Consider the following 21,032-nt stretch of genomic DNA (forward strand, 5'->3'; position numbering starts at 1 on the left):
GGGAACTCTGTACTTCCTGCTTATTGTTTCTCTCAAACTAAAATTGCTTAAAAAATAAATTACATAGCTACAATAATCCTATGGATACATGGCATTTAATGATGAAATATAAAATGCTTTTCTGACAAAATTAGGAAAAATACTGGGTGCCTACTATTCCATTTCTGTTCCGCATTTAGGATAAGATGGCCTTAGTGATTGAAATAAAACATGAGATTGAATTGAATGACATAAAAGATATAAAAAGAAAATGTAAAACCGTTTCTTTTGCTTTTGACATGATTGCTTATACATATGTTAAGACATTGACAAAAATATTGGAATTCACAATTAAATTTAGCAAAATTCTTACAATATAATGTGCGTATTTCATGCATTTTTGTATTCTACCGGCACTCAGAAAATAAGCTCAAAGATTAGCGTTTCTACTTAGAGTGTCATAAAATTTAGTAATAAATATAATGAACATATGAGGCTGTCCATACTACTCGAAGGAAGGAAGGAAGGAAAAAAAAACTGAGTGAAAATAAAGAAAACCAAAGTAAATGAAGAGGTATATCATGATTATGGATTGGGAAACACAATATTGTTAATATGCCAATTCTTCCAAATTGATGTTTAGATTCAATGACAATCTCATAAAGATCCCAGAAGGCTTTACAAAAATGCCATTTTTGTATAAATTTACAAACAAACTTAAATAGGAGGAACAATGTTAGAGAAATTGAATTACATGATTTTGAGATTTAATATAAAGCAAATTTAATCTCATAACTGTGCTAGCATAAGAATCAATAAATAGTGGAAACATAATGAAAAGATATAGTCCAGATATAGTCTCAACCTTTTTTTGTTAATTGAATTTTCACTAAGGATTCCAAAGTAATCCAATGGGTTAAAGATAGATTATTTCTATAACTGGTGCTAGATCAAGTGGTTGTTCATATGGGGGAAAATAGGAAGGAAGGAAAGAAGGAAGGAAGGAAAGAAGGAAGGAAGGAAGGAAGGAAGGAAGGAAGGAAGGAAGGAAGGAAGGAAGGAAGGGTGGATGAAATTTGACCCTTCATATTATGCAGAAACTTAATTTGAAAAAGATAACAGACCAAAATAACAACTAAAGCCACAACACTTTTGGAGAAAATACGGGAGCACTTGTCCATGGATTTGTAGTCAAAAGTTTCTTCCAAAGGACAAAGAAAGTAATTACCATAAAAGAAAAAAAAATGATAAACCAAGTTTCATCATAGAATAGGTATATGCTGATTAAAATATAACATGAAGAAATTAATAGATAAATCACGGGTAAGAAAGATTAACAATTTGTGATTTCAGAAAGGGACAAAAGACTGGTATCCAAACTATACAAAGAACTACAATTTGGTAATAAAAAGACAATTGAATGTAAAGCTGAGCAAAGCTTTGAGCAAGCACAGTGAAAGAAGAAGACATACGAATGGGTAATAAGCACATTTAAAAGGACTTAGTAGCATTAATTATCAGTAAGGTGCAAATTAAAATCATAATAAGACAGCACTATGCATCCACTAAAAGGGCTAACATTAAAATGATTGATCACAACCACGAGTTGCTAGGAATGTAGTATGGCGAGAACTCTCATATGCTGTTGGTAGGAATATACAGTTGCGCACCACATTGGAAGATTGCCTGGAAATTTCTTAATATTAAACATATACCTCATTAAGCAAAAGCAATTCTCTTAGGTATTCATTGAAGAGAAATTAAAACAGTGATTTACGGAAAGTTATGCAAAAACGTGTGTAACAATTTTATCCATATTAGCTCTAAGCTATCTATCAACAAAAGAATACATTTTTAAAAAGTGATATAGTCATACAATGAAATACTGTCCTCGATCAAAGGGAACTCATCATCGATACACAAAGCTGCATAGATGAATCTGAAAGCATTCTGTTGACTGAAAAGAGACTTACACAGAGAGTATATAAGGCATGACTCTACATGAAGTTCTTGGGCAAGCAGAATAAATCTAAGGTCGAGAAAAATCAAGAATGTTAGCTCTTACTGGAGGGATTGAGACAACGTTTTTTTTTTTTTTTTTTGAATGATGGTAATGTTCTGTAATTTGATACAGGCATGTGCATTTGTCAAGGTCAGTAGATATTCACTTAAATTTTCAGTTTTGTAAAGTTCACCTCAAAAGAAAACAAAATACTATAAATTAATATCACACACCAGTCAATAATATGAATACGGAAGTATTTCATTACACTGTTGTAACAATTTAGGTTGAAATACATCCAACAAGTAAAGAAAAAAGATGAATTGATAGAATAATCTATAAATGGGTAGAGAGATGCCCGGGTGGCTCAGCGGTTGAGCGTCTGCCTTTGGCTCAGGGTGTGACCTCGAGGTCCTGGGATCGAGTCCTGCGTCGGGCTCCCTGCATGGAGCCTGCTTCTCCTCTGCCTGTGTCTCTACCAGCCTCTCTCTCTCTCTCTCTCTCTCTCTCTCTCTGCGTCTCTCATGAATAAATAAATAAAAATAAATGGGTAGATATGTGTTCGTAACAGTACTAGTAAATGTAAAATGGTACTAGTTCAGTAAAATGGTAATTGTAGAATTTGATTGATATATATGTGTTCACTGTAAAATCATTTCAACCTTTTTGTATGTTTGAAAATTTCTATTATATACATATTCTTTTCTTTTTTTAGATCTCTGTGTTTGTGTGGTGTTGTTAATGGTACACTTCAGTTTTAAAAATCACCTCAACAGGACAGATTTATGATATTCATGTATGCTGGCTTTTTAAAATGTCTTTTTCTTAGGAGAATATTTCAGATTTTGTGCTATTTTCCACGGTTTATTCTTATTGCAAACGAGCCTTACTGGAGTGTGCATGTAAACCCAGCGCACTATTATTTGCCTTTAATTTGGCAGGAAGCAACCTACTCTGGTTTCTAAGCCATGAAACCAAATCCATTAAGTATCTTAAATTTAAGTATGAATCTAGCTTTGCATGATGCTATTTGGATGAAACACCTTCAACAACCAAAACAGTATCAGGAAAGTCCAGGACTTTAGACATTGAAATGGCAGTACAAAGAGAAATGACTGTTGAGAATAATTAAATTCAAATTTACTTGCTCAGTTCAATTGAGATTTGAATAGAGACTCCTCTGTCTTTTCTTCTCTCTCCTTCCCCACTGTGGCTTCCAAAGTACTCACCGTAATTGCTGGGGGCTCTATACAGCACACATAGAAATTAAAAACCTCCTTTTATTTCCTTGTATTTTAAACAGAATAGCAAAGCTTAGAGATATAAAGTGACTTACCAAGTTCACAAAATATAGTTTTCTAATTGCCAGTTGAACTTGCAACGGAAATAATAATTCAGGGTAATCTGGTAACAAAAAAGTTGCTTATGTGATTAATTTTTCACTTATTTCTTGCAATTATTGATAGACTAGAAAATGTACATTAGCTTTTCTTCTTTTGTTTCCCAAATAGCTCAATTTTTTTTTTTGGGGGCAATTATTTTTGAATAAATTAATGTAGAATGTATTAAACCAAATGGAAACAAAAACATCTCCTTTTTAGTGTTGTACCTGTGAAACACAGTCTCTGATGAGTACGTTTAGATGATGTGCTAATTCACCAGTGTAATTTTTAATAATAATATTTTCAAAGGCATTATTTCTTATTACCTCACCTTGGTCTTTGTATGTATTATTCACTCAGGCGTTATTACTATAAAAGTAAGGGAATGATCGCAGATATATCTATCAAAGGTACACTCAACTATTTTTTATTTTATTTATTTTTTCAGCTATTTTTAAATGAAAATTGCATATATTTAAGGTGTACAACATGGTGATTTGATATTCATGTACATAGTGAAGTGATTACAGTGAAGCTAATTAACATACCATTCCCTCACATCATTACCATTTTTGTGTGTGTAATGAGTGAGAGCACCTCAAATATAATCTCCCAGCACACTCCTGCTATTCAGTATAGAATTATTAACTACAGTCATCATGCTGCACCTTGTATCTTTAGACTTATCCTATAACTGCAATTTTGTGCCCTTTGATCAACATCTCTACATTCCCTCACCTGCCAGCCACTGGTAACTATTCTAATCTCTTTTTTATGTATTTGACTTTTTTTACGTTACGCATATAAGATAATATGGGTTGCTTTTCTTTTGGTATCTGACTTATTTCACTTAAGATAATATCCTCCAGATTGTATCATGTTTCCACAAATGGCAAAATCTCCCTTATTAAGCCTGGAAAAAAAACATATATACATACCTCCATTTCTTTATCCATTCACCTACTGATAGACAGTTAGGTTGTTTCCATGTCTTAAGTATTGTGAATATTGCTACAATAAACAATGGAGTGCAGATGGCATCTTTGGAGCACTTATTTCATTTCCGTAGGGTTTACATCCAGAAGAGGAATTCCTGGATTATTTGTTTTTCCTGTATTTTCTTTTTTGAGTAAACTCCTTACTGTTTTCCATAAAGGTACCATTTTACATTCACCCGTTTGTATCCAGTCTATAAGGGTTCTGTGTTCTCCACATCTTTGCCAAAACTTCATTCATTCATTCCCTTGCTCGTTCATTCATTCATTTATACTTTTTGATGACGATGATGATGATGATGACGACGATGATGATGATGATAGGCATCCTAACAGGTGTGAGACAACACCCTCATTTTAGTTTGGATTTGCATTTCTCTGTTGATTAGTGATGTTGAGTATCTTTTCATGTATCAGTCTCTAAGTTTCTTTCTTTTTTGTGCTTAGCAAAACACAAATCTTTGTTACTCCCATATACTCACCTTGTATTTCAATAAATTGTCTAAGAGAATAACTTTAAAAATGTAGAGCTATATGTGGTTTTAAACAAGTGTTCTTAAATTTCAGCATGTATCCCAAACACCAGGAGGGCTTGTTAAAACACAAATTCCTGGGTTTCACCCCTAGAACCTCTTGAGTAGGAGCCTAAGACTACATTTGTAACAAGTTCCCAGGGGATGTTCATGTCTAGGGACTAGAGTTTGAGAAGTATTGCTTTATAGGAATCTTTCTCTCAAGTCACATGAAGACATTATATTTTCTTGAACAGAATTTAAAAAGATTATCCAAGTTCAAGATTATAGAACACTCTTTCTTCTCTGTGTTGAGTTACATTAACATAAACACTAGAGCATAGTGTGTACGGTATAGGAATTAAATAGGTTGTTTCTGTATCTTAACTATTGTGGTTAATACTGCACCTATGAATATTTTATTTGGTACTGCATTTATAAATATTTTACTTGATATTTGAATTCATACACATTGGGTAACACAGTGATCTAATAATTTCCATGGTAATTTCTTCCTAATGTTTAAAACACGATTTTAAAGAATCTACATGTTTTCCCCCCTTTCTTTCTTCCTTCTTCTTTCTCTCTGTCTCCCTCCCTTTTCCTACCTTTTTATGTTTCTTCTTTATTCCTTCTTTGGCACAAAATATTTAAATATGTTTTTCATTTTCAGATAAAGCTGAATCTGAGTAGCAGTACAGTACAGGAGTGTAGCCTTGGTGGCCGAGGAGTGGCTATCATAACAATGTGCATCCATGTCCTCACTTGGGAAATTTAACATCTTAACAATACCTACCAATAGGAACTGTAGACAGGAGGTGAATTGGTCATATAAATAATGGGAATATGCCATACTTCTTTTGCCCAGCAATGATGAAAACATCATAAACTGCTTCAAAGTAGTTTTTTTTTTTTCTTTAGTGTAATCTTATCTAAAGCCTTCCTTATCATTTTACTCTGCTTGCAACTTGATGGTAGGATAATGCAGACTTCCAAGGACGTGAGAAAACCTCCCACTTCAACTCTGCACTGTCTAAAATTTGAGTTTACTTCCTTTGGAGCTGTCAGAAGAAGGACTTGTGAAGTTTGGCAAGCAGTTTAATTTTCGTTTGTCACCTTATTGTGAACATTTATAAGAAATAGGTTATAGCTGAAGTCTTTTTTTCTCCCCTTCCCTTTAGAAAAGGCCTGGAATAACATATATATATATATTTTTTTTTTATTTTGATATTGCTTTAGCAATATGACACACTTTCTTGTGATTCCAAATGTTGGTTTTATCATCTGTCAAATGAGCAGGGAATAGATACCATTCCCTCCCTCGCGTAAAAGATTTTGTAATACTTTTATCCTTTAGACGTGATGGTGGTATAAATCAGACAGTGGGAGCCCATTTAGTAAATATGTGGAGGACCCCACTGCACATATCTGCATATATTTCTTCCAGTTATACGTGTGCTTCCTTCCTATGTATGCTTGTTTGGCAGTTCCTTGAGTTCATGATGGCTGACAAATAACGCTTGTGGTTTTTTTTTCCTCAAAATTGATGTACTTTTGTACTTTTTCTCCCTAAACATCATAGATAGAAGTGTTATTGTTCCTGCATAAGTAATGTAAAAGTGCTTGAAATAACGGAGAATGCTACTTTTGAATTCTGACACAGTGTGTTCTCATCTGGCAGGGATCCTGCATTCCTGGTTCTCCTTAATTCAGTCCAGCCATGGCTCCACTGTTTTTAATTTGACTATGCTTTTATGTTCTCTGTTGAAAATCCACAATTAAAAAGGCATGCACATATTGGAGCTAAAATACTTAAAGCGATATGTGCAAACGATTAATAAATGTGTCCATTGGTATTTAGTTAGGATGATTTTGTATATGCTCCTGATACATGTTAGAATATATTCTTATTAGCATTTGAGTGTTGCATGTTGAAGCCCTGATTTATTTTCCTTATTATTTTCTGCTCTTTAAAAATAAGAGTCACTTTCTTCTGCTTCCAACTTTACAAATCCCTGATGAGGTCAGTGCTTTCTAAAGTAGAAGGCAATTTTATCCACTTTAAATGAACAATTAGCATAAATTCATCTTTCTTGCATAGGGTGAATTCTCCATTTAGAGCACCACAGTTTATTTTAACATCTTCTGTACACTTCAATAGCTTGAAGAATTCTGCATGCTATTATCCCAAAATGATTCTTGGCTTTCAAATTGCTGATCTTAATAAGATGGGCTTTCTTCATCCCCTGTATTACCATATCATACCTAATGAAATCAGGTTCAACCAATCAAATTCCTGGATGACTGGCCTTTATTAACTAGTAATTCAGAAACATGATTTCAGAAGGCTCTATATTATAATGAAAAAAAAAAAGTAAGATTACTTCTTATTGGCCAAGGAAGAAAAAGGTTCTCTTGAGGCCAGTCAAAATTAAGCTTCAAAATATGATAGAATGATAGAGAAACAATGTGTACTCTTCCAGAAGATGACATTAATTCAGCTCCTTTAATTATGTGGCTTTATGTCTATTGCATCTACTTTATTATCCTTGGGCATCGCTGATGTGTGCTTGACAAACGTGATGTAATATCTCTTTTATTGACCATTAAGTCTTTTGTAAGGAAATGCATTTTTCTACAACGGTGTTTCTTTCAAGAAACAATATACCATGCAATCATTCTCTCATTAAGCATTTTAGACTTTATAATGCACAGGTCACTATATGAGAATACAGGGAATGCATCCAAACCGTTTACTAGGTATCACCTTCTCTTTGTAAGGGCCTAGTCTTGGCAGTGTAGGTATAGAGACCAGATACCAGGTTTGTACTCCCAAGATTATGTACTCCAGGATGAGAAATAAATTGTAGTGTGCTTTAGATGGTAATACAGGGGTCATCGCTGTTTGCAATGGGGGCTAATTCTCAATATCTGTGTCTTTCATCTTTTCTTGTTCCCAGTCATTATGACACTGCTGTATACCTTGTTCTTTCCCATTCCTGTACTGAGGCGGATAGTTTTTAAGGCCAAAGCTTTCCTAGTTGTAGTTACTTAAAAGCACAGAACATTGTGATTAGTTTGTTTTAGACATTTTATTGTAAATTGCTATAGAGATAAAGGTCTAGAATAATTAAATTGGCAAATGTGGAGAAATTGCTAATGTTTTGTGACTTTTACAGTATTTATAGTCTTAAGTATTTATCAAAAACCAGGAATATAAATATGACACTTTCCCGGAATAAAAGTCAATCTTTAGGAGAGATAGATATCATTAGAGATAAATACGGTGTATCAGAATTTTAGCAAAAAATAAATGGTTCGCTCAAACCAGATAGTTGAAGAAAGGAGGCTTCAACAGATGTGTTAGGGAACCCTGTTTCCAGGAAGAGGGGAGAAATATACATTTCCCGACTCCTCTTGCTAAGTGTAACTACTAACTCTGGATATTATATATAAAATAAGCAACTCTGGATATTATATATAAAATAAGCATAAGAATCTTAAAGAAATAAAGACACATTAGCTACAGACGTCGGGACTCCAGGAATACTGCAGTGACAAGTCCCTTTTGTTTTCTTTTCATGTCACATATCCTGGACCTGATGCCAGCAAGCCAAAACATACCAACAGGTGTAGATTTTTAAAAACCTGCTTGCTCTTCTAGCCAAAAACCAGGTAAAAGGTAACAGCAAAACAAACAATAATGGAAAAACTTTCAGGCAAAACTACTTGGTCAATCACCACAGAAAAATCCGCGTCCCTGTCCCCACCCACGTCAGAAGATTGCTGCCTGGAACTTCCCATCCACCCTCCGCAGAGCGTAATGGGATGCCATAACTCTACTGCCAGAATAAATCTATTTGTATTGGAAAAATGGCATAAGCAATTGAGACCTTTCTCTCCACCTGGTTGTAGGGAAGCCCATGACCACCCACACCTGCATCCTCTGACGTACTCCTGTGGTGAGTGGGTGTCTTCCTTAGCCTAAGGTACGGGTGAAGGTCCTGCTGCCTGCATGGCTTCTCAGAGACCCCTCCAGGCTTAGGGTAAAGTGCCCATTACAACCTGGCAAGGGTGTAGTATAGGCTCCTCGAACTTTCACTTCACCCAGCAGTTGCAAGGAAGCCCCATTCCCTTTACCATGATGGGTGTCTGTGGAGATACTACTGGGGGCAGTAAATAAGGCAAGTTGGACCTTGGAGAAGGATGCAGTGTGGACTTTGAGGGACAAACAGTATCAAGTCTTGACACTTTCATTCTGGGGACAGATTTGCTCAGAGTTATGCTTTTTAAAACTTTTATCCAAATTCTTGAATAGTCTCAGATTAATGTATAGCTTTTAGTTACAGGCAGGAAGACTCAATTTTCTGGCCCCAAAATGTGAAATATTGATGTCAAGATCTAGTGTTGTTATGAAAATCAGGTGAAGAAACAAAATTAAAATACTTAAAGTATCACCTGGAATAATAATGCAAATACTCAATTATTTTTCTTTTCTTTTCTTCTTTTCGATTTCTTTCTTTTCTTTTCCTTGGCTTTCTTCTCTCCTCTTGTCTCTTGCTTACTCATAATTAGGACAATGGGGGATCCCTGGGTGGCGCAGCGGTTTGGCGCCTGCCTTTGGCCCAGGGCGCGATCCTGGAGACCCGGGATCGAATCCCACATCAGGCTCCCGGTGCATGGAGCCTGCTTCTCCCTCTGCCTATGTCTCTGCCTCTCTCTCTCTCTCTGTGACTATCATAAATAAATAAAAATTAAAAAAAATTAAAAATCATAATTAGGACAATGGATATTAAACCATCTATCAGAACCTCATATAAATGTAACAAGGAGACTATGAAAAATGGTCAAGGAAGGGAGAGGCAGAGGTCTCAAGACACTAAAATGTCAAAGAACGAAAGGAGTTACAATAGCTGTGATGAGAAATATGGTTAACTAAGTTTGCAGTGATGGGGACCAAGGGAAGATTCTTGATGATCTACCAGGAGGCAGTTTAGTTAGATGTTATATGAGATTATGTAAGAATCATTGAGACTTAATCTTCTAAAGAAATAAACAAGTCTGTATCTTTCCTCTGTAATTAGTGAGGAAGAAGAGGAGAAGGAGGAGGAGGATTTATATGAAAAGGCAAACATAATACTGTTGGATTGTCCTTAGAGCCCATTACTGATAGTCTTATTTTTTTAATTGTCACTTGTCACTATGGTGACTGAAGTCGATACGGAGTACACGGTTTATTTTATTATTATGGTTTTATTTGAATATAGTTGACACACAATGTTACCTTAGTTTCAGGCTTACAGCATAGTGGTTGCCCAGTTTATACATCTTGCTATATAGACCCCAAGTGTAGCTACTAGCATCTATCCCTGTCCCTACTGCTCTTACAGTATCGTTGACTATATTCCTTATGTTGTGCCTTTCACTCCCATGACCTACTCACTCTGTGCATGGAAGCCTGTATCCCCCACTCCCCTTCACCCATTTTGCTCTACTTCACATCCCCCCACCATGGCAACCATCGCTGCATTCTCTGTATTTATAGATTTTATTCTGTTTTTTGTTTTTTTTATTCATTTATTGTTGTTGTCTTAGATTCTTCTTATGAGTGAAATAATAGGGTATTTGTCTTTCTCAGTGTGATCTACTGCACTTAGCATAGTATCCTTTAGTTCTATCCTTTGCCATCTCAGATGGGAAGATCTCAATCTTAGTCCATTGTGTCCGTATGGATGTGTATATATTACACCTTTCTTATCAATTTGCCTATTGATGGACACTTAGGTTACTTCCATATTTTGGCTATTGTAAATAATGGTGCATTTAACATAGGGGCCATGTATCTTTTCAAATTAGTGTTTTTATTTTCTTTGGGTAAATACCCAGTCAAGGAATTATCAGATCATATGTTATTTCTATTTTTAATTTTTTGAGACAACTTAATCCTACCTTTCACAGAGGCTTCACAAATTTACATTCCTACCAATAGTGGGCAAAGTTCCCTTTTTCATATCATCACCAATGCTTGTTATTTCTTGTCTTTAATCCCCCCTCATTCTAACAAATATAAGGTCATATCTCATTGAGGTTTTGATTTGCACTTCCCTGATAATTAGTGATGTTGAACATAGTTTCATGTACCTATTAGCCATCCGTTTGTTTGTTTTTGGAAAAATGTCTATTCAGATGCTCTGGCAACATTTGACTTGGGTTGCTTATTTTTGGTGTTAAGCTGTATTGGTTCTTTATACATTTTGGATATTAACTCTTTATCAGATACATTGTTTGCATATATCTTCTCCCATTCAGTAGGTTGCATTATCATATTATTGATGATTTCCTATGCTGTGCAAGAGTCTTCTGTTTTAATGTAACCCTACTAGTTTATTTTTGCTTTTGTTTCCCTTATGTAGGAAAATTTTGCAACAGCTAATTTCAGAGAAATTACTACCTGGGTTCTCTTCTAGGATTTTTTATAGTTTCAGGTCTCACATTTAGGTATTTAATCCTTTTTGAGTTTATTTTGGTGCATAGTGTTAAAAAGGGGTCTAGTTTAATTTTTTAACATGTAGTTGTCCAGTTATTAAAGAAATTATCTTTTCCCCTTGTATATTCTTGTCTCCTTGTCTCATGGATTAATTGACCATATAATCATGGGATTTTATTTCTGGGCTCTCTAGTCTGTTCTGATCAACTATGAGTCTTTGTATGTGCTCGTACCGTACTGTTTTGATTTGATTACTACCGCTTTCTAGTATTTTCTGAAATCTGGAATTGTGAGATTCCAGCTTTGTTTTTCTTAAGATAGTTTTGGGCTCTTTGGGTCTTTTGTGGTTCCATACAGATTTTACTATTACGTGTTCTACTTTGTGAAAAAACACTGTTGGTATGTTAATAGGAATTCCCTTGAATCTGTAGATTGCTTTGGGTAATATGGACTTTTTAACAATATTAATTCTTATGATCTATTAGCATGGAATATCTTTTCATTTGTATCATTCAAATTCTTTTATCAGTGTTTTATAGTTTTCGGAGTACAGGTCTTTCACCTCTTTGGTTAAGTTTATTCCTAGGTATTTTTAATTTTTTTTTTCTGCAATTGTATATGATCCTTTTGTTTATTTATTTATTTTTTAAAGTAATCTCTATGCCCGACATGGAGCCCAACACGGACCTTGAACTCACAACGCTGAGATCAAGACTTGAGCTGGTATCATGAGTTGGATCCTCAACTGACTGAGTCACTCAGGTGCCCCCCGCGGTCTTGTTTCCTTAATTTCTCTTTCTAATGCTTCATTACTAGTATATAGAAACATCAATTTCTGGGTATGAATTTTATATCTTGTAACTTTACTGAATTCATTTATTACTTTATGGGGTGCCAGTTTATAAAGCGCACCCTGAAAATTGGGATTCATAACAAATGAATATGATTTTTTTCATTTTATATATTTTTCTTTAAATTTTATTAGGCCACCATGTTTTACTCATGGTAGGCTTCTATCATGCAGTGTAAGTAAATGAAAATTGGAGCTATGTTCTAGACTTTTATTAGTCTAGATTCACTTTGGAAGATTGTGTTCTTAGGGCATTCAAATATTTCAAGAATTTTTAGATAATAGAACGTATGTGTGGAAATTTTGGGTCAAAGGCCATTCAACAAATTAAGTCTAAGGAATCAAGTGGCGTGCATCATTGTTATCTGGCAATCTGGTGGGTTTGAAAACAAAACAAAATAAAACAATCCTTGTTACTACTATGCATATTTATAAAACCTATAAATTTATTTATTAACATATTTAAGCATTTACTAAATTGACATGCACTATGGAAAAGCAAGCACCGGGATCCCTGGGTGGCGCAGCGGTTTGGCGCCTGCCTTTGGCCCAGGGCGCGATCCTGGAGACCCGGGATCGAATCCCACATCGGGCTCCCGGTGCATGGAGCCTGCCTCTCCCTCTGCCTATGTCTCTGCCTCTCTCCCTTTCTCTCCCTGTGACTATCATAAATAAATAAATAAATAAATAAATAAATAAATAAATAAATAGCAAGCAAACACCATCCAGTCTTTGAGGGAAAGGTACTTTTTGAGCTTATATTGTCATGAGGGAGAATAACATTAACCACATATCTAATGCAGTCATGAATGCTATAAAGATAAAGTGAGGGAAGGGTCTAGAGAGGATAATGAGGGTAATTTAAGGAGTCTATTTTGGATTGGCAGCCAGAGAACAGTTCCTTAGAGAAGGTGGCATTTCACTGGATATCTGATTGAGGGAGGAAAAGTGGGAGGGAACTAGGTAAAGATATCTGGAAGCTAAGAGGAGAAACTGAATGCAGAGGCCTTGATATAGACATGAACTTTATATTACCAGAAGCAGAAATACAATTAAGTTGTCTAGAGCTGAGTATGAGAGAAAGAGTTTCGGGTGATATGCTCAGAGTGGTAGTTAGGGATTATAGTATACTTGACTTGGTAGGTTACCTAGGGGATTTTAATTCTGAGTGTGATGACAAACCACTGGTTTCTGTCCAAATAAGGAACATTACTAAATTCATATGAATGATGTCCACCCTGGCTACTGGAGTACATTATAGGGTGGAAAGGGTGGAACTAGGGAAACTACTTAGGCGATTGAATAGCCTCCAGGCAAGAGACTATGGTGGATTAAGCCAAGATGTTGCCGTGAAGGTGGTCAGAAAACTTCTTCTGTGTCTGGTTTGAAGCATGAGTCCATAAGATTTTCTGACAGATTGGATGTTGGAGTGAGAAAAAGAGTCATACTCAGATTTTTGGCCTAAACAGTACAAAGAAAGGCAGTGCCAGTGTTTAGCCACTCTCCCTGGAAGACACATTTTTGTTCTGGCACCTCAATGGGTGATAATTCTTTCCCCTTAAGATCAAAGTCAAGCTGTACTATGAAAGACTATAATTTGTATTCCTGAATCCCTACATTACACATAAGGGCAATGATCTATACTTTGTAAAAAGTGAATTAAATCTGTCAATACGTGGTTTCATTTTTTTTATACATTTTTGAAGCTAAGTTGATGCCTAAAGTCAGACACTTAAATCTTATTTTAGATTCGATAGTGCAAGAGTTCATGATAGTATTTTAAGATCTTAAAAAATATATAAAAAAGAAGATCCGAAATCTATTATCTTTTTATACTGCCTAATAATTATGACTATGACTCATACAAATCAACCTTTCAAGTATCTTGTCATAAAATAAAGGACAAGTCACAGAGTGTCTTAAGAAGTTAGTAAAGAGAATAAATGCATAATACTGCAGCTTTCATTTAGTGTAAGTTTAAAACCCTCCAAACTTACCATTAAAGTTAATTTCTGATAACATGTCCTAAAGCTACTCTTTCAAATTAATCTTCACCTTATAGTTCATATTAAATTCTGAAAATCCTTTTATGTTGTGTGTAAAATGGTTATAGATCTACCATAATTCCATCCCTGGTTTTCATTCAAAACTCAGAAAAGGTGGGATGGGGTGATTTACATATGGCCATATAATTATCCTGGCACAGAGATTCAGAAAAGACAGATCCCAACTCAGTATAAAATGACACAGGGACTGAAAGGAATGATACACCATGTAGCTTTAATAATCACTTCATCATCAATTAGTGTCATGAATAAATTACCCTCTTAAGTGAGAAATTATAGACAGCCCTACATAGCTGACCAAATCTGGCAGTAGATATCTTCCACAAATAAAGTAGAAATACGTATTTAATTAGCTTTGATTTTAGGGACTTTTATAAAAATGAGATTAAAAAAAGAAAAAAAAAAAAGACAGCTGAGTGTAAAAACATCCATCTGGCCTTCATAATGCTGGGCCTACCAAGGCACCTGGTGTTAGTCCCAGGGAAATACCTCAGTCATTGGTTATATTCTGAAGTTTTTCTATAAAGATTACTTTTCATATTAAATATATTTGCTTGATATAGTTAGACAGAAGGTTGAAAGATCAGCACCTTTATTTATGGCCACTTGTATCTTGGGGTCCCATTATGATTACCTATCATTTTGCAAATGGGAATGTTGCAAAATGGGAATGATCACAGGAATAGCTCCAACTCTATATTTATTTTTTTGTCTTTATCTTAAGGCATTAATTGAAGAATGAATACTAGACATTTAGAATACCCTAATTATAATGCCTTTATGCCAGATTCATAAGCCTTTACAGTTTTGAATAACCATAGCAATGTATGCAACTCAGCACATTATAGCTGAGAACTCTCGTATAGTCTTCCTGGTTCAGTCCATGTCTCTTTTGTAGGGAATATTCTGAGACCATCCTGTGAAATAGTGATCTCTCCTTCCTCAGGATTAGCTCTTGCTGTGCAAAGCCATGCAATCTTCATGTTGGAAAGGCCGTTAATGTTTGCACTGCATGCCCTGCCTTTGATAGTTTGCATCTTCTTTTTTTCTTTTTCTTTTTCCCTTCAAAGATTTTATTTACTTATTCATGACAGACACACAGAGAAAGAGAGAGACACAGGCAGAGGGAGAAGCAGGATCCTTGTGGGGAGCTCGATGTGGGACTCGATCCCGGGACTCCAGGATCACGCCCTGGGCCGAAGGCAGATGCTCAACCCCTGGGCCCCTGAGGCGTCCCTGCATCTCCTTTATGATGACCCTGCAAGTCATTATGGTGATCTATCTGAGTACTTTTAAAGCAAGAGAACCGGTTCATTCCAGTCTGGTGATGGGAAAAGAACATCAGTCCATGAAGCAGAAGTGGTCCTTGTACTTTCATAGACGTCCTCAAGTATCCATCTCTGCAATTGGAGTCTATCCTCATAAGACATGCTTTTCTGTGGAAGTTACCTCAGAATATTCCTTGAGGCCAAGATTCTCTTAGTTTGAGGTATTCTATTTCATTTGTTAACTTTTATTATCCAGAGCTCTTCATACATAGTCAATAGAAAAATGGCTTGTGTTGGTATGTAACTTGATGTTCTGTTGTACAATTATTAAAATGATAATCACATATCCACATAAAAATCCCAGAAAATAATGTGTGTAAGGCGTGCCACTGAATGTGCCATGATGCAACTATCTTTAAAAACATAGACCTGCTTATGGACATAATCAAAAGTTAGTGAAAGTATGAACATGTGCATTACAGTGAAGAATCATGGATACCATTTTCTCACATTTAATTAATTAATTTTAAATTTATCTGTAAAGATTTACTTATTTATTTGAGAGAGAGAAAGTACATGCACATACAGCAGGGAAGGGCAGAGGGAGAGGGAGAGAATCTTAAGCAGACTCCATGCTCAGCACGGAGCCTGAGTCGTAACTCAGCCTCAGGACCCTGAGATCACCACGACCTGAGCCAAAACCAAGAGTCAGACTTAACCGGCTCTACCACCTAGGCACCCCCCCCCCCATTTTTCCACATTTTAAACAGTATTTCTAGATTTAAAAAAAATAAAAAAAACTTTTTTAGTAGTTCAGCAAGATAGACATGCCTTTATATTGAGGCAAAATAATCACCCTGCAGTTTTTTTTTTTTTTTTTAAGATTTTATTTATTTATTCATGAGAGACACACAGAGAGAGAGGCAGAGACACAGGCAGAGGGAGAAGCAGGCTCCATGCAGAGAGCCCAATGCGGGACTCGATCCCGGGACCCCAGGATCAGGCCCTGAGCTGACGGCAGGCACCAAACAGCTGAGCCACCCAGGCTGCCCAACCCTGCAGTTTTTAAAAGTTCCCAGTCCTCAGTCCCCTCCTGCTGGACAGAATCTTGTTTCTGTCTCAGGTCAGCCTTCCAGTATCTGAAGGTAGATGTCATACTGGTCTCTCTTTTTTCATCTAAATCAAATACTCTGAATTCCTTTGGTTATTCCTTCTAAGACATGGTCTTTTAATCTGAAATTCCATTTTGTTTATTATCCTTTAAAAAGTTAACACCTGAAAGCGAGCACAGCATTCCTTTGGCAGTCTGACAAATATGAGACTATCATTGGCCACTTCTGATGAGTATGCGATTTTTTTTTTTACTATAGCTGAAGACTAATTAGCTTTTGAATGAGCTGCATCACATGGATGACTACCGCTGGATTTTCCTTTTTTTAAAAAATTAATTAATTAATTAATTAATTAATTTGGATTTTCTATCACCTTAAAAGACACATCTTTGGGGCAACTGGGTGGCTCAGTGGTGGAGCATCTGCCTTTGTCTCAGGTCATGACCCTGGGGTCCTGGGGTCGAGTCCCACATCAGGCTCCCTGCATGGAGCCTGCTTCTCCCTCTGCCTGTGTCTCTGCCTCTCTCTCTCTCTCTCTGTGTCTCTCATGAATAAATAAATAATCTTTAAAAAAGCACATAATCTTAAAAAAAAAGTATATACCTTAAAAGAGATACCTGTATTGTTTCTTTGCTTTCTTTCTCTTCTTACATTTTATTTTATTGAAATAATTATTTTGAATATAATTTCAGAATCATTTCTAACTCTGCCTTCCAGTGGGGTCAGTAATTTACCTTACTTTCTATTTCCTATGAATGTAACTAAATTGGAAAAGATAATGCTTTTAAGCCACACACACACTCACAAAAAAAATCAAACTTTTAGGAATATATGCTTCAACTAAGTGACTTAAAAAAATTTATTAACTTATTTTAGGGAGAGAGCATGAGCAGAAAAGGCAGAGGGAAAGAGGAGAGAATCTGAAGGAGACTCCTTGCTGAGCGTGGAGCCTGATGCAGGGCTCAATCTTACGAGCCTACAATCATGACCTAAGCTAAAACCAAAGCTGGATGCTCAACCGACTGCACCACCCAGATGCCCCGCAAATGAGTTTTTAAAAATATATATTTTTAGCCTTCAAACCAAGAGATTCTTAGTCTGATATGTGTGGAGCCCTGAGAGTTGATTTAAAGATGCTCCCAAGGGAGTCTGAAGCAGGTGATCTAGGAACCCACCATGAAAATCTCTAACTTAAGAGAACTTCCAATTTCTGAGATGTGCTCAGTCACTAATTATACTAGTTACCTACATAGTTATTGACTTTTCACCAATAGCTCAATAAATAAATATTGTGGAATAATATTTTAATTTCCAAATTAATATTGTGGAAAAGTTTTCTAGTTTATAGACTATAAGATGAATGTAGATCACACGGTTTCTGCTTCATACCTGAATACAGAAAGGTTGAGAATATGGATTACATCAAGAAGTAAGGCTTTGCTATCTGTCTATATGGATGTACACATCTCTCAGTTCATCCATTTGTATTTGTTCATTTATTTAAAAAAAACATTTATTCATTGGATTCTTTTTTAAAAAAAATATTTATTCATAAGAGACAGAGAGAGGCAGAGACGCAGGCAGAGGAAGAGCAGGCTCCACGCGGGGAGCCCGATGCAGGACTCAATTCTGGGACCCGGGGTCATGCCCTGAGCTGAAGGCAGATGCTTAACCGCTGAGCCACCCAGGCATCCCTATTTGTTAATTCTTAAAATGTGCCAGGAACTGTGCTAAGATAGAATATAGGATGCCCCTCTTCACATTAATAAACTAATAAAAAACAAGAAAACAACCAAGCAAACAAAACCAGAGCCAGTCACTCGTCATTCTTAGACTTTAAACCCTTTAATAAAAATAAATAAATAAATAAATAAATAAATAAATAAATAAATAAATAAATAAATAAACCCTTTAATCAAGGGCCTGGCAGTGTTCCCTCTCATTGTTCTTCTGACAGGACTACAGATTCTGTGCTTCCTGCTTCTTCCCACTTCAGTGCTATATATTATTTCCTTGTTGGCTCTTTCCTCTCCTGGAATCCCCTTTATTCAATTCTGTCTTCTCTCAAGACCTCATCACTCAGCGTTCCTCATTTATTGGAGCAGTGGTCTGTTCCTCCAAATCCAACAGTGTTATCCCCATTTTATAGATGACAAACCTTGGGTAAAGGGAAAATAGACACCTTGACCAAAATAGCAGATAGAAAGGGGAAGAAAAGGGTTAGAACACACATCTCTGACTTCCATCTCAGTCCGTTTCATTTTCCTCATGCTTCTTTTGAAACTGCATGGTGCCTGGCATATTTTCACTTGACAGATGCTCATGTGAAAAGAGATGCATATAGAAATGCCCCTGACAATACTAGGCAGTTTAGTGCTAGGACTTATTCCAAGTGAATGTTGATGGCTCAGTTCAACATAAAATGCATTTCTCTGAGATCTACAGAAGAAAGGGTAGGTGATAAGAAGCCAGAGAACTCAGAGTGAGTTTGATAAAAGCAAATAAGAATATCAGTTCCCTTCAGAGTCTAACCCCGACTTACTGCACATAACCCGTCATGTGCAGTAAATTCCAGCTATAACAGCTTCCCTTCTGTCCTAAGAACGTGGGCCATGCTCTTTTTTCAACTCAATACTTTTGAGGGTCCATTTCTCTCTGCCTGAATCATGCTGGACCCAGTTCATCAGATGGTTCCTTCTCGTTATCCAGGCCCTTACACAAATGTCATCTTCTCACTGGAATCTTCTCTGCCTACTTTATATGAGTGACATCTGTCTCCCAGTTGCCTGCTATTGATGTACTCTGCTACCTTCTTCATAGCAATTTTTAAAACTTGAGATATAATTGGCATATAACGTCGTAATCGTTTTGGGTATATAACAAAGTGATTCAACATTTGCGTGTATCACAAAATGTTCACTATAACAAGTCTAGTTAACATCCATTATAGTACATAGTTATTAATTAACATCCATTCGAGTACATAGTTAATAATTGTTTTTCTTGGTGGTGAGAAGTTTTAAGATCTACTCTTCTAGCCACCTTCAACTATGCAATATGGTGGTGTTAACTGTAGTCACCATGCTGTACGTTACATTCCCATGGCTTATTTTATTTTATAGCTGGGAGCTTCATAGCACTTTTGAACATTGGAAATAATCTTCCTAATTTATTTGTTGACTCTTTGTCTCTCTCACTAGAATATTGATTGAGCAGGGGTAAATTTTTTTTTATTCATTTACAAGTATAATCCTAGAATGGAAACAGAATCTGCTATGTAGTAAGCACCCAATAAATATGCAGATGAATAAAATAATAAATATTAAGGTGTTGTTGTATGGAAATAACTGAGTTCAGAGACAGAAATAAAGTAAGAAGAAGAATCATTGTGTCCACTCTGGGAAGCTGTCTCTGTGCTTCAGTAAGGAAACTCTGAGGTTTTCATAGGACAAGTAAAAGTTGCCTACTAATTTTCAATTACCCCACTGGCCATTTGCTTAACTTTCTAATAGGAAATCAACATAAAAAAATATTCAAGGATGTAGTGTATTTCAAGAATGTTTTCCTAATAGATGCTTACTGGGTGTTTCAGATAGGTTAAAATTTGTTCATTGTTCAACACAGCAATTTAATACTTATGTCTACTAAATGTGACTTCGGGTCATTACTAGTTTTTATCATTCCTTCGACAGCTGTTTGTCGCTGTTACTCCCATTGATTCCAACATCCACAGCAACTAGAAGTGGTAAATGGTAGAAGGAAATCTAACTGTATTTTCTCTTCAGTGTCCTGAGAGTCAAGTAGTAAAGTCAAGACTATTTTTCTGGGGTGTCTGAATGGCTCAGTCGGTTAAGTGTCTGCCTTCTGTTCAGGTCATAATCTTGGGGTCCTGGGATTGAGCCCCACAGTGGGCTCTCTGCTAATCAGTGAGCCTGCTTCTCCTGCTCCATCTGCCGCTCCCCCTGCTTGTGCTTGCTCAATCTCTCTGTCAAATAAATAAATAAATAAAATTTTAAAAATACCTTTTACTTTTTTCTCGTCTTTTTTCTTTCTTCCCTTTACTTTTCTTTCCCTTCCCTCTTTTTTTCTTTTTTCTTTCTTTTTTTTTCTTTGTACATTGTCCCTGAAATTGTTTTCATTAGCAACAGCATCAAGGTTTCTGTAACTTTTAACTTGCTAAGGCTCACCTTAAGCTTTAGGATATTTTGAGCTTTGCAATGTGATACATTGCAGAGCACAGTGTATAAAACTACTTAATGATATTATAGCTTGCTGATTCAATACGTTTATTTTTCTCACTTTAATCCTGGGAAATGTTTCTTGGAAACATTCACCTTATAAGAGTGAGATCTACCTCTCCGTTTGGGTTTTTCTGCATA

The sequence above is a fragment of the Canis lupus genome, chromosome 5 (genome assembly GCF_011100685.1).
Source record: "Canis lupus familiaris isolate Mischka breed German Shepherd chromosome 5, alternate assembly UU_Cfam_GSD_1.0, whole genome shotgun sequence".
In the NCBI taxonomy this organism is placed as follows: Eukaryota; Metazoa; Chordata; class Mammalia; order Carnivora; family Canidae; genus Canis; species Canis lupus.